The sequence below is a fragment of the Nuphar pumila genome, chromosome 10, assembly GCF_984573655.1.
Source record: "Nuphar pumila chromosome 10, dmNupPumi1.hap1.1, whole genome shotgun sequence".
Lineage (NCBI taxonomy): Eukaryota > Viridiplantae > Streptophyta > Magnoliopsida > Nymphaeales > Nymphaeaceae > Nuphar > Nuphar pumila.
In genome coordinates, this window is record NC_143258.1 from 34,490,156 (window position 1) to 34,504,704 (window position 14,549).

At 35.3% G+C, this 14,549-nt stretch overlaps 1 pseudogene; it reads left to right on the forward strand.

The window, feature by feature from the left end:
- Nucleotides 1–1,799: 1,799 nt before the first annotated feature.
- On the forward strand, nt 1,800–9,456 carry LOC149826637 (cell division cycle protein 48 homolog; annotated as a pseudogene).
- The last annotated feature ends 5,093 nt before the right edge of the window (nt 9,457–14,549 follow it).

The following is a 14,549-nucleotide window of genomic DNA, read 5'->3' on the forward strand; positions in this document are numbered from 1 at the left end:
AGTTCTGAGGTCGGTTTTGCTTTCAATACTTGGATAGTGACTATACACTTGTTTTCATTGTTTGTTTTTTATGACAAGGAACCTTCGCTGAAGCGAGAAAAGCCCCGGATAGGACCCCACGACCACTTTGCCTTATGTGGCCTACCTCAAAAAGCTATGAACACACCCGTGTACCAACAAAGTTTGATATGGTGACTTCATCTCAGCACCCTCGTAACCACCCTACTAGCCAAGTGGGCACCCTTGTTTTCATTGTAAAACTACAAAATAGGCTTGATCCCATGACATATCCTAGCCATCGTACTAAATGCATCTCGACCCCAACCTCTCTCTCTCTTGTCAACGGGTCAGGTTTGGTTCAGACCTAGGTGGAACCAGACCTGATCTTGATTTTCAGGTATGGTATCAGGTTTGGACCCGGCTCTAATCAGAACAACCATAAGAGAAATCATACTTAGACTTGATAAAAACTACACGAACTAGACCCGGGCCATACCTAGACCTAGGACATACCCTGTAAAATAATATTTTTTACAATTTATATATTGAAAAATTATGGATCTTAATTGAAACTCGGGTCCGGCACGGGTCTGGAATAAAATTTCACAAACTATACCTAGTTCCATGTATTAATCAAACCTTTGAATCTGGACCCGGGACTTAGTCAGGTCTTCTTATTTATTACCATACCCGGACCCTATAAGGGCTGGTATGGGTTGGGTCTGGCTAAACCCTACCCGTCTCTCTCTCTCTCTCTCTCTCTCTCTCTCCAAAACGCCAGGATCACTACTTGGTTCTTCAAATGAATGTTTTATTTCTGTGTTTTTTCTTTAATCAATATTATGTGTTATTCTACATGCTTGATTTTAATTAGAAACTTATAATTTTAGGTTTTTTTTCAATTAACATATATATAAATTTATGAATGAAGTTTGTTAGGACTTAGGTTTTTGATTTATTTTATTTTTAAATAGCATGAATGATTAATTAGGTTTTAGGGTATTATGTATTTTTTTCAATTAGCATTAAACATGAAATTATGAATAATGAATACTTGATTTTGGTTAGAACTTAGAATATTAGGGGTTTTGTTTGTATTTTATCAATTAGCATAGATAAGACATCTATGTTTTTTCTGGAGGATTCAAGATTCTTATTTGCATCATTTTAAATGACACTAATTTTTAATTAGGCCTGAGAGGGTTTTCCATGATTTTCTTTTTTCTTTCTAATTAGCATTTCAATTATTAACAATGTTTTTGGTTAATTGAGAAAGGGTTACACTACAAGAAAAATGCTAATTAGCGATGGAAATTTGTGACGGATTTTTTTCCGTCATAAATTTGCGACGGATTAGCGAAAGAAAACTATTCGTCGCTAAAATTTCAATTATTTGCGAAATTAGCGATGGAAAACATTTCGTCGGGAATCCGTCACTAAATGATGATGGATTCATGATAGATTAATGATATCTCAAACTCCGTCGCAAGTTAGCAACAGAAAAAATCTGTCTCTAATTCCGTCGCTACTTTTCAATTTAAACCACGCAATTTTTTTTCACCCCCTTCACACTTTTCCCCCTTTCACTATACGCAGCCCCCCCCCCCGCTCTGAGCCTTCTCTTCTTCTCCTTTCTCTTCCTCATCCGCAGACTGGTTGGAGCCACATCGTCGTCGGCCAACTCTTGTCTTCCCCTCCTTCCTCTCTCCTTTCCTTTCCCTTCCCTTCTTCTTTTCCCCACTTCCTTTCTTTCTTCTGTGTTTCCCCTTTTGTCTGAAAGATCCTCCACCGTACCGTCAATGGCAGAAACCCTAGAGGAGAAGGAATCCCTTCCCGATCTCTTCCTCGATGCCCCTAATGATCCCCTCCCCTCCAATCTGAGTGAAGGAGCCGGCGATCATGATAGTGCAGCTCAGCTAAATGGAAAATGTAATTATTGGATACTTTTTTTGTTGTTCAGTACATGAGAGTTGAGAAGTTGTGACCAGCAAGCTCTTTGAGTATTTCAGATGGTTTTTTTTTATTGACATTGATTTTATGTTATTACCTTTTAACAATTTCTTCCTGATCATCTGATATCTATACATAAGATATTTCATATGACAAGGCTTTAAGGTTTTGTTATTTGTTTTAAGTTGTTAATTGTTCCTCTTCTGGTGAAAGTTTCCTTTTCATTAAAAAAAAGGGTCTATAGAGTCATTTTTTGTCTTTGAGTGTGGTTCAATTAGTAATGTGACTCTCATTATGAGCCCTTACTGAATCTTCTTCGTTGTTTATAACATTCTAATTTTGTTCCTTCAAGTTTTTGGTAAGATCTTACATGCTTGCAACAGGAGAGGGGCAAAGAGGGATTTTAGCACTGCAATTCTGGACCGTAAAAAGGCTCCCAATCGGCTTGTTGTTGATGAAGCTGTGAATGATGACAATTCTGTTGTTTCAATGAACTCTGTGACAATGGATAAACTTCAATTTTTCAGGGGAGATACCATCTTGATTAAGGTATTAAGTTTGAGCTTTCTATTGCTGTAAAATTGGTCACTTTGCTCTTTACATATAATCGCTTTTGCAAGGTAAAAAGAGGAGAGACACAATGCGCATTGTTCTTGTTGATGACACTTGTGAGGAACCCAAGATTAGAATGAACAAAGTCGTTCGTGCCAACCTAAGGGTACGCCTCGGTGATGTTGTTTATGTGCATCAATGTCCTGATGTGAAGTATGGAAAACATGTTCACATACTGCCAATAGATGACACAATTGAGGGTGTTACGGGAAATCTTTTTTGTGCTTATCTGAAATGTGAGCATAATCTCCAACCATATTTTCTTCATATTAGTTTTATACTGTAAGTTAATCCTTTTCCTAATTTTGTTTCTTATTTTTTTCAGCGCACTTTCTAGAATCCTATCGACCAGTGAGAAAGGGTGACCTTTTCCTTGTGAGAGGCAGGATACAAAGTGTGGAATTTAAAATCATTGAAACCAATCCTGGTGAATATTGCATTGTTGCTCTAGACACAGAGATCTTTTGTGAAGGGGACCCTGTCAGACGGGAAGATGAAGAGTGATTGAATGAAGTTGGTTATGATGATGTTGGTGGTGTTAGGAAGCAGATGGCTCAGATTTGGGAGCTGGTTGAACTTCCACTGAGGCATCCACACCTATTTAAATCCATCCGCGTGAAGCCTCCAAAGGGTATTTTGCTTTATGGTCCTTCTGCTTCAGGGAAAACCTTGATTGCCAGAGCTGTTGCAAATGAAACTGGTGCATTCTTCTTCTTAATCAATGGACCTGAGATTATGTCCAAGTTAGCTGGAGAAAGTGAAAGCAACTTGAGAAAAACATTTGAGAAGGCTGAAAAGAATGCTCCTTCCATCATCTTTATTGATGAGATAGATTCAATAGCCCCCAAAAGAGAGAAAACACATGGTGAGGTGGAGAGGCGTATCGTTTCCCAACTTTTGACTCTAATGGATGGTGTTAAGACTCGAGCCCATGTTATTGTTATTGGTGCTACTAATAGTCCAAACAACATTGATCCAGCTCTTAGAAGATTTGATAGGGAGATCGACATCGGTGTTCTGAGAACACCCCAAATTTTCCAAAAAAAATCCAAAAATTTCCTTTTTGCCCCTGGCCCCATCCTCTGAATGAATTGGGTCAATTTTTAATCAAAATTCCATTTATTTCTTGGATTCACTGGAATCCAGACTCAATTTTCATATCTGACCCAATCTTGGACCCAGATCTGATATCCGAATCCGATTCTGAGTCCGGATCTCTTATTTTTCAAAAATAAATAAAAAATTCAATTCTTTGAATTTTCTTGGATGTTTTATCCGAATCCAATCTCAATTCGAGATCCAGAATCAATATTTTCTCAAAATCTTGGATCCAAATCTATTTTGGGGTTTCATTTTCTGAAACAAATCATGTATTTTATAAAAAACCTTATTTCAAAAAAAAAACTTACAATTTCAAAACAAATATTTTATAAAAATCTTTTAAAAACCTTGTTTCCAAAAGAACCCTTGGATTTCAAAAATATCTCGCAAAAACTTTGTAAAAATTTCTTATCTATCTTATATTCCTAGGGTTTTCTTTCAAAATTTTTGCAGATAACCAGCCTTCTCCTTCATTTTGAAATTTCTTTCTTCTAAACCTTGTTTTTGAAAAACTTTAAATCTTCAAGGGACCCCTGTTGCAAAATTCGCAACGGTTTTCCCTTATAAAATTGTTGCAAAGGGTCGATCATCCTCACCGCTTCTTCACCCTTCCATCTCGAGACTTCTTCTTGCTTCCCCCTTCCTCTTCTCCTCCTCCTCTTCTTCTTTTTCTTATTTCCTCTCCTGGTTTTTCTCATCGATCGAGGGAGCTTTGATCTCAGTAACAACAACCAAAGGTAAGTAGTCTGCTCTCCCCTTTCTCTTCTGTATTCTTTTACGTTTTCTTACTGCATTTTCTTTAATCTTTCATGATCTTCTTCCCCTTTATCTCATTTCTTTGATTTTTCTTTTCTTTCTTCCCTTTATTTTAGTTATTTCCACTAAAACATCCCTGTAACATCGGTTTGTTCGTAGCAAAACCGATCTACAAACATGTGATATCAACGGAATACATGTATTCCAACAATTTTTATTTCTTTTCCTTCTCTCTTTCGTTTTTCTTCTGAGTTTTGTTGTTTTCATTATGTTTCATCTAATGCTCTGTTCCACTTTAATGATCATGTAACATTTTTTTTTAGACTTTCCAAATTTTTGTTTCAATCTTGATCATTGATTGACGCATTAGTTTCTTAATTCACATTGGATTCTACTGTTTTGTAGCCAGTTATATCATGTGAATATTTTATGTCCTTTGTTCTTATTCCGCCCAATTCTGCATCTCTTTTATTTCTAATTTATCGTTCTAGATTTTAGTCCATTTAAAACTCCATTTTCTACAGCTATAATCATGATCCACATTTTCTTGTTTTTTTTTATTATTATTTTGCGTTTGCAATCTGTCGGGACTGACCCTCCCTTTATCTCTTTGGGCTCAGCCCTCTATTTCCTTTAGTTGATTCCTTCATCCGTTCCATTCTGGTAAACCCACTTGTTCAGATTATTTCATTTTGAATCATTTATTTTGATATGTATATTGCTAGGACCGATTAGTATAACCCATGTTTTGTTTTCTTTCACTGATCTTGTCTACTAATTTCTCTTGCTCAGTATCATCTTGTTCATTGGTAGCATTCCATTACATCTAATTGTTCATGTTTGTTTTACGTAACATCACCGGCATCTGCATCTTCCTATTTTCTTTTTAAATCTATCTTGTATTCATTGTTGCCATCCATGCTTTTTGTATTTTTTTAGTTACTTTATTTTTGTTTTCATTCTCAGCATTTTGTTCTGCTGTTTCTGGAGTTTTGTTTCAGTGTTAGTATGTCATTATTGGGCCCTATTTCATTTAATATCCCCTGTATACTTTGGAGTCTATGTGATCAAATTCTTTACCTATAAGCAACATTTGGTTGTAGTTAGTGAATCCATTTCCAAATGATGACCCTGCCAACCAATTTTGGCACAGGATTTGCCCCATTGATGGCCGATAATGGATCGACCCATGTCTTGAGCTGCAATGGTCCCAAACCCTTGATATCAAGGAAAACCTATTTGAAACTACCAATGTAGTTCTGTGATATCTTGGATCCTGATTGGGGCTGATCTACCATCATCTGTTTGCACGATCTTTCTTTTGGGGGTTATTGCATCACTAAAAGGATCGGTTGATAGGCTGATAGTGTGTGAAGATGAATGGAAACAAAGAAAAATTTCTATGAATCAATAACCATCTGAGTGATTCATATTTCATACACGTCCATGATATTATTGAGTTTTAACTACTCTATGTGCCCCGCCAACCTATAGTTTGAGCCCCAGTTTGCAGTAATTTTCATTATGGATTTAGTTTGTGTAGGTCTCTAGAATCCTGGAAATTCCCTTTCTTTTTTTTTACTGCAGTGTGTGTATGTATGCTCAGGGCCACCAAGAGGCAGTGCAGATGGTAGGGTGGTTGATAAATGATGCATTACGATTATTTTATAACATTGAATCATCTAAACTCTGGGTTATTAAGATCAATAGTCCACAAATGCATGTTCAATAATTATGGCCCCTTTTATCATTGTTTTGACTCGCTGCATTTTGGTGAACTCATGGTGACAACATAAATATAGACTTGCGCCAGAGAGGATATGATTCCGCTGGCACTGTGTGTCAAGAATCTTTGTCCTGATCAGAATTATGTTGAACCTGTTCAGATCCTCTGTCTGTATTGTGGGTCACGAATTCTACAATCAGCTCCAGCAGATGCCCTCTTATGGGCATACATATCCCATCCAGTAAATTGATAATTGGCATACCATTACCAACATTACATCCACTCATGTGTTCTATCCTCACTGTGTATATCATTTAGTTCATCATCATTATGCAGTACTTGTTGTTCACCAGTGCATCCTCACACACAACACTACACAAAACTCTTCGCTGCCACTGGTATATATATCCTCTGGTACCCCTACAGTACCTATGCTCACCACTTACAGCAATATTTGCACTCACCTTGAAAACTCTGTATGCTGCCACCATTTCCAGCTACAATCCCCTGTATACCCACTCAACATTTTCATAATGCACACCCTCGCAACCTACCTGTTGTGCATTACTGTAGGTCATCTCTCCAGCCCGATCCTCATTGACAAAACCCTTCATCACTTGCACAACCAATCGTGTTTGTCATACAACCATCCAACCCCTGCCTTACACCTCCTTTCACCTTCTATAACTACAGCAGTAGCTACCATACACCATATTCATGTTCTCCACCTTATCACTCCCTTCACAGACACACTTACCACATACCTGTTACACTGCTGCAGCACACCCCTGCTAGTTGTGTCTTACTGTCACCATTTCCACCCATGCACCTTCTTCATTAGTGCTAAAAAGCCCTCCACTTACCATCACATTTCTAACACCATACCTACTTCCCACACCTCATTTATACCTTCCATTCTTAACACTCCAGCACCCACTATGTTCACTATGTGCACTCATTACAAAACACATTCATACCATTAGTAACACCCTGCTGTATCCTTTACAGCATGCCAATCCACACACCCACTGCTATAGTCCCATTTGCAGCAGCAAGTATATGTCTTATAAATGCATTGCTGCACCTACCGCCACCTACTTGCTGTCACCCTACTCCAACCTCTCCTTCACCATATGTCCTCATTACAGTAACATCAAAGTACCATACAATAACACTGTTTGTTGTAGCTTACACTTCACTCACCCAGCTCATCTCCATTTCCCATATACATCCTTTCCCTACACTGTTACAACACCTACATTGTCATCACCACCCACTTGCCAACACCTACTTCAATTCCACCTTCTCACAACACCATCCTCTGTGACACCCACTACATGCCATCTCACAACACTTTCACATTTGTTGCTTAGCAACTCTTTCACTGCCACTTTGCTGTTATCATTTCCACAACATACACTCACCTCCTATACCATATCCCTCCTGTATCACAGCACAATCACATCAATACATCCCCTTCATCCCTGGCATAGCAGCCCTGTGGGTTGTTGAGGCTTATCATTCTCTCCATGACACAACAGCCTTGTGGGTTACTGTGGTGTATAGATTCTTACAGCACAACAGCCCTGTGGGCTGCTATGGTTGGTTGCATCTTCGTACTCTAGCACTATAGTCTACACTTGCATCTCCACTTCCTCACCTTCATACCCCTTTGTGCACAACACCGTCTCCTCCCCTTGCTGCACATTTCTCCTACTATCTTCTCCTCTAATATACGTTCACCATCACCCATTACACTGCACCTTCGCAACACAGCATATCTGTTGTCAGCACTTTCTTTTAGCACTTATACTTCATTCACATAATACCCACAGCCATAGTATCCATAGCTGCCACCTTTCCCAACAATATTACAGCACCATTTGTTGTAATTTACACAACATTCACTATATTAAATGTCACTTTACACTTATCACCCCTGCTGCCCATCTCTCCAATACATGTAGCCACCATATAACCACCCTTCACTTATTCAGCACTACCTTCATCCTACCCTTGTTCAACAACCCACTTGTTGTTTCACATCTATGCATATTTACCATATCATTGTCATACTTCTAGCATATCATTCACTATATATATCTTCATTAAACCCAAAGGCACCAAGTGTGCCTTCTCATATGTAGATTTCTTGTAGCCTAAGATGCCATATACATGGTTATGTATATGAATTGTCTCATTAACATAAGACATATATATGTGCATTTCATTGTCAATATAAACATAACATTTTTTTCCACAGGTGTTCTTTATTAGAATAGAAATTATCACATCCCTTTTCATTTTTTTTAGGATAGTATTTCCATCTTCTATATGCATCTGTTATCTTTTGCTAACTCTCTTTTGCAGAAAACATGTAAATTGTTAAGATCCTTCTCTAGATTAGGATTTTGTAGTTTTACATTTCAAATTCAAGGTTGTAATAGCTAGATGATAATGAGAATTCTTTACTTTTTAGTATTAGAATAGAATGTATGAGCATGTAAATATCATGAATTATTTGTTTCACATCATTTTCTTTTATTTTAAAAAATCCACAATGGTGAAACACGAATGGCACGTGCATCATTCTAATAAAAGGTAATTAATCCTAAGTAAATGATTTGCATTTATGGCCATAGTCAAAATGTGAACAATACTTAAGATTTTTATCTTTTATGGAATAACATTGGATCCACACTTGGGTCTCTTTTGAAAATCATCATATTTCTCTGAAATTTTCTTCCTTTATCAGAATTTGATATGCAAATTAACTTGAAATGTATTCATGGCCATAGTCAAGATATATTGAGGGTTAATTTCATGTCAAATCCTATAAAGGCACCAAAAATTTATTTTATTCTTTATCTGAATTTAAATACAGATTATTTCATAATACATCTGTGACTATAGTTAGGAATGTATTATAACTTTAGTCTTATTTTAATTCTCTTAAAGAATGAAATATGCTTTTTAAATCCAATTTTCAAAATTCTCTCAAATCATTCATCATTTAGGATAGAATTGCATTTCTTTTTATTTCAAATTATTTTCAAAAATCCAAGTGATTTTGAGATAAATTTTTAAGTATACTTTTTAAATTATTTTCAACTTTTATTTATCAATCCAAATTCATATTTTAATTTCAAATTTTATCTTAAATCCAATTTCCAATTCTCATTCCTGAATTTCATATTTTAAAGTCCAAATTCTTTATTTCCATTTTTCACATTCTATTTCAAATTTTGAATTCTAAATCAATTTTAAATCAAGGTTTTGAAATTCATTTCGAGATCCCAAATCAAATTTGAAGATTTATTTTGAAATTCAATCTCAATTTCAAAATTCATTTCCAGATTCAAAAGCAATTCAATGTTTCAATTTCAGAGTTCAATTTAACTATGAAATTCCATCTTAATTTCCAAATTCCAGATTCAAGTCTATTTTTAAATTCTATCTGAATTTCTCGAATCCAATTCCATTTTCAATTTCCATCTGGATTTCTCAAATCCAATTCCATTTTCAAATTCCATCTGGATTTCTCAAATCCAATTCCATTTTCAAATTCTATCTGGATTTCTCAAATCCAATTCCAGTTTCAAGCTCCATCTTGATTTCCAGTTCCATTTTCAAATCCCATCTTGATTTTCAATTCTAAATTTAAATTCCAATTCTATTTCCAAAGTCTATTTTTTCAGAGATTTCAATTCCTTCTTTGAGATTCAAACTCAAATTCAGATTTTAAATTCAATCTCAAATTCAAGATTCATTTCCAATTTCAAATTCTATTTTTCAAGCCCAGTTTTCAAATCTATTTCAAAATCTAAACTCAATTTCCAATTCAATTCCCGTTCCAGGTTCTAAATTCAAATTTCAAAATCAAAATTCCTTTCCAAAATCGATTTTCAATTCAACTTCGAAATGTCATTTTGATTTTCAAATTCATCTTAATTTATATCTTAGATCCAATTCTTATTTTTCAATCTTTTTCCTTCAATTCAAATTCTATTTTCCAATCTCTGATCATTTTAAAAACTCAGAGTTTCAAATCTCTTCTTTCAAATCTATTTCAAGTTTTAAATATAGATTCAAAGTCTAACTTTTCCAAATCGATTTCAACTTTGTAAATCATTTTTTTCTTCAAAATATTTTTCAAACTTATTTCAAAATCACTTGGAAAATCCCAAAGTTTCTGAATTATTCTTCTAAAAAAGCATATATCTTTGTATTCGCATTGCACAAGCATGATGTAATGTGCATTTTAGACTTAGAATAATTTCTTAGATGATATTTAGGCAAAGCAAAAGGCATAAGTTTGATCCTTGGTTCAATTACCCCTGGTAAAGGCACCAGGAACGGTTGAACCTCGTACCAACGAGCGAATCCCGTCTCTCCATTTTTCCCGCAAATTTTAAAAAACGGAGGCGAGTAATTTCAAAATATTTTCAAATTTAAGGTCAAGTGAGACCTTGCAAAAGATTTCCTCTCTTCTTTCTTTTCTTTTCTCTTCTCTCTTCTTTTCTATCTTTGATTCCCCTTCAAAAAGGAAAAAGAGGCTAGAAAAGGAAAGAGAAGGAAGAGGAAAAGGGAACTCAGGGAAAATTTTACAATGATCATAGGAGTGGCGACCGTGATGGGACTCGTCTTCGTCCGGTCGGATCTATACCTTTGCTTTGCTTTAATATTGTCTAAGTTTTTATTCTTCCAATGTCAGTTTCATTTTCATGCAAACTTTAGGAGCCTAGACTCTGTCCTAGCTGGCATAATGCATATAGGATTTAAGTATGGTTTGGTAGGACCATATTAAAGAGATTATTGCATGCTCACTTAGACTTAGGTCTAAAATACAACTCTCCTCAATTCTAGGGATTGAATGAAAACAATGTATGCAAGTGTATGCTTCTTCTGATCTTCAAAATTTTATTTCTTTAGGACTCTGCATTAGAGCCATCTGATTTTCTGCATGTTAAACATGTTTTCAAAAACATCCCTACCTATATTGTCTAGGTCTTCACGTTGTTGGGCTCTCACTGAACCATAGTTTGGGAGAGAGCCTCACAACTGGACCACTTATTTGGGTTAACACCCCCCTACCACGTACTAAGGGCCATAGTTCGAAGTATATCGGTAGGCGCTCAAGGATGTTGGGAAGCCATTACCTTAGAACCAGAGAAATATTTCTATGCCACGTACTTCGAGCTTTAGCTTGAGTATATTGACGTATCTTGATTGGAATCAGATGATCTAAATCCTAGAGTTAGGATTAAGGTCCTATAAGCCATTTCAAATATTGCATTTAGAGTCAGCTTCTAGGGAGTATTGTTCTGTGCATCATTGCTTGTGTAGTTTGGCTTCTTTTGTGAATATTATCTTATAAATCCTTATTTACTTCACCTTTTCAAAAACTTGGATATTTATTCTATTTTTCAAAATCCAGATTGTGTATTTCTCATTCTTTATTCTTTCATAATTTTCTTAAACCTTGGATATTTTTTTTCAAGATTTTCCTATATTTCTCAAAATCTAGGTATATATTTCCTTTTCCTTATTTCTTCAGAATAATTTTTAAACCCTAGATATTCTTTTAAAATTTCCTTGTATTCTTCAAATTCTAGGTATATATTTCCCTTTTCTTATTTCTTCACAATAATTTTCGAACCCTAGATATTCTTTTAAAAACTTCCTTATATTCTTCAAATTCTAGATATATAAATTCTTTTTCTTATTTCTTCAGAAAATTTTTTGAACCCTAGATATTCTTTTAAGATTTACTTGTATTCCTCAAAATCTGGGTATATATTGCTCTTCCTTTATTCGTTCAAAATAATTTTTAAAAAACCCTAGACATTCTTTTTGAAATTTTCTTGTGCTTCTTAAGATTGAGGTATATATTTCTCTTTCCATGTTTCTTCAGAATTATTTGCTAAAAACCTAGATATTCATTTTTGAAGTCTTCTTCTATTTTAAAAAATCCAGGCATATATTTCCTCTTTTTCCTTATTTTTTCATAATTATTTTTTCCCAAACCCTGTAAATTCTTTGTAAAGACTCTCTTTAGATTTTTAAAACTCCAGGTGTATTTTTTTTTCTTATTTCTTCAATTCTTTTTTATCCGACCTGCTATTTTTCAAAATTTAAATCTTTACCATCTATTTTCCAAACTTTTTCACATCTTCCAATGTATCTTCTGATTCTATTTCTAAAATTCTTGTTTACCTTTTTCAAAATAAAATCTCTTTTCAAAGAGATATCCTTTTTCAAAATAACAGTTTCCTCATATTCTAATTGTTTATTCCTTCTCACAGAGAAAAAATGCGATTGTAGCAATTTCTGTGAAGACCCAACCCCTAGTAAAGGGATATCACTTTTTGTCAACCTAGTTCCTTCTTTTGTCAAAATTTCTTCTAAAATTCTTTTTCTAAACATCCCATTTTTAAGTTCTTCTGTTTTGTTTTAAAAGAACCTTCTTTAAATATCATTCTTTCTTCCCAGCTATACTGGGGCATTTTTTTATTTATTTATTGTTTTATAAAAAATCATTCTTTTCAAAAATCCTGTATGGAGGCAGGATCAAATAAAACCTTTTCGTCAACAAATTCTCATCAATTTCTAATCAATTCTTCATCAATTTTCAATAAATTCTCATTAATTCGCATTCCCACTTAAGTTAAGGGATAAACCTGAATTTCCCTTTCAGGTTAAGAGATAAACCTGAACCCCATCCTGTGAAGTCCTTCTTCCTTCAGGATAAGGGATAATCCTAAAGTATTTCATCATCTTTCAAGTGTCATCAATTTTTTGCCAATTTTACCAATTTTCATCAGACCTTCGTCAACCTTTATCAATTCTTTACCAAAATTTTATTCTTCATCATTTTTTATCAATTTTTTTTATTGGTTCTTTATTGATTTTTATAAAGAATCAATAAAAAATTTACCACCGGGGAATGAAAGTTTCGGTGCTAAGGGCTCGATGGTCAGGATGACCATGTCGCACCTCGTAGGAGATGTGACCTTCAGGAAAAATAGGATCGATTTGACTGGATGCTATCAGACTGAAAACAGAGAAAGACTCGGAATCAGACTTAGGAAAATTATGGAAATTTTGAAAAAATTGCAGGCAGGATATAAAATGCAGCTGAAGATTCGAGATCCAGTAGAACGGGAGAATGGAAAATCACCTGGAGTTTTGAAAGAAATTGGATGTTTGGGAAAATCATTCAGGGTTTGAGAAAATAAAAGAAAAATATAAGAATATGGATATTTGGAAAAATATTTTTGGGGAAAATATGAGAGGAATAATGATAATACAAACAGTCACATCCTGCACAAACATTTATGCACATACAACATTACCTAAAAGGCTGACTCTAGATGCATCATTTTGAAAAGCAACTATAGGACCTTAATCTTAACTCTAGGTTCAGATCATCTTTGTTCAATCCAGTTATGTCGATATACTCGAGTTGAGACCCGAAGTACGTGGCATAGAATTTCAACTCCGGTTCTACGGTAAGGTTTTCCAACATCCTTAAGCGCCTACCGATATACTTCGGACTGTGGCCCTTAGTACGTGGTAGGGGGGCGTTAACCCAAATAAGTGGCCCAGTTGTGAGGCTCTGTCCCGAACTAGGGTTCTGAAAGAGAGCCTAGCAACGTGAAGACCAGGTAAAGATAGGTAGGGTGGTTTAGAAAAAATGATCACATGCAAGAAATAGAGGGTTGTAAGTCCTACAGAGATAGATTTTTGAAATTTTTTGAAGGAGCATACATTGTTTGCATTCAGATCCTAAATTGAGGAGAGTTGTGTTTAGACCTAAGTCTTATGTGAGCATGAAAATATCTCCTCAATATAGTCCTACCAAACCATGCCTAAGCTATATGTAATCAATGTCAGCTAGGTCAGAATCTAGGCTCCTAGGTTCGCATGATATCGAAAAGTAAAAGAGCTGACATTTTGAGAACACAGTTTTGATAATTGGACTAAGTTAAACACACTTTTGATCAGACAAAGACAGGTCCCATCACGGTCGCCAAACCTGTTATCATCGCAAAAAAATTTCCCTTCCCTGCGGGAAAGAGGGGAAAACCTTCCGCGAGTCAAACTTGACCAGAATTTTGATTTTTTTTTTTTGAAATACTCGCCTTCGTTTTAAAATTGCGGGAAATATTCCGTGGAATGGGACTCGACCTGTCGGTACGAGGTTCGACCGTTCCTGCCGCCTTTAACAGGGGTAATTGAACCAAGGACCAAATGTGTGCTTGACTTAGTGAAATCATCAAAATTGTGTTCTATCCTAAATGCACAGAGAATTCAGGCATGTGCTATGAGATTTTGTAAAATGCAAGTTGGAAAATATAACACATGCTTAGAAAATGCTTTGAAGTTGAAAAATGCTTCTAAG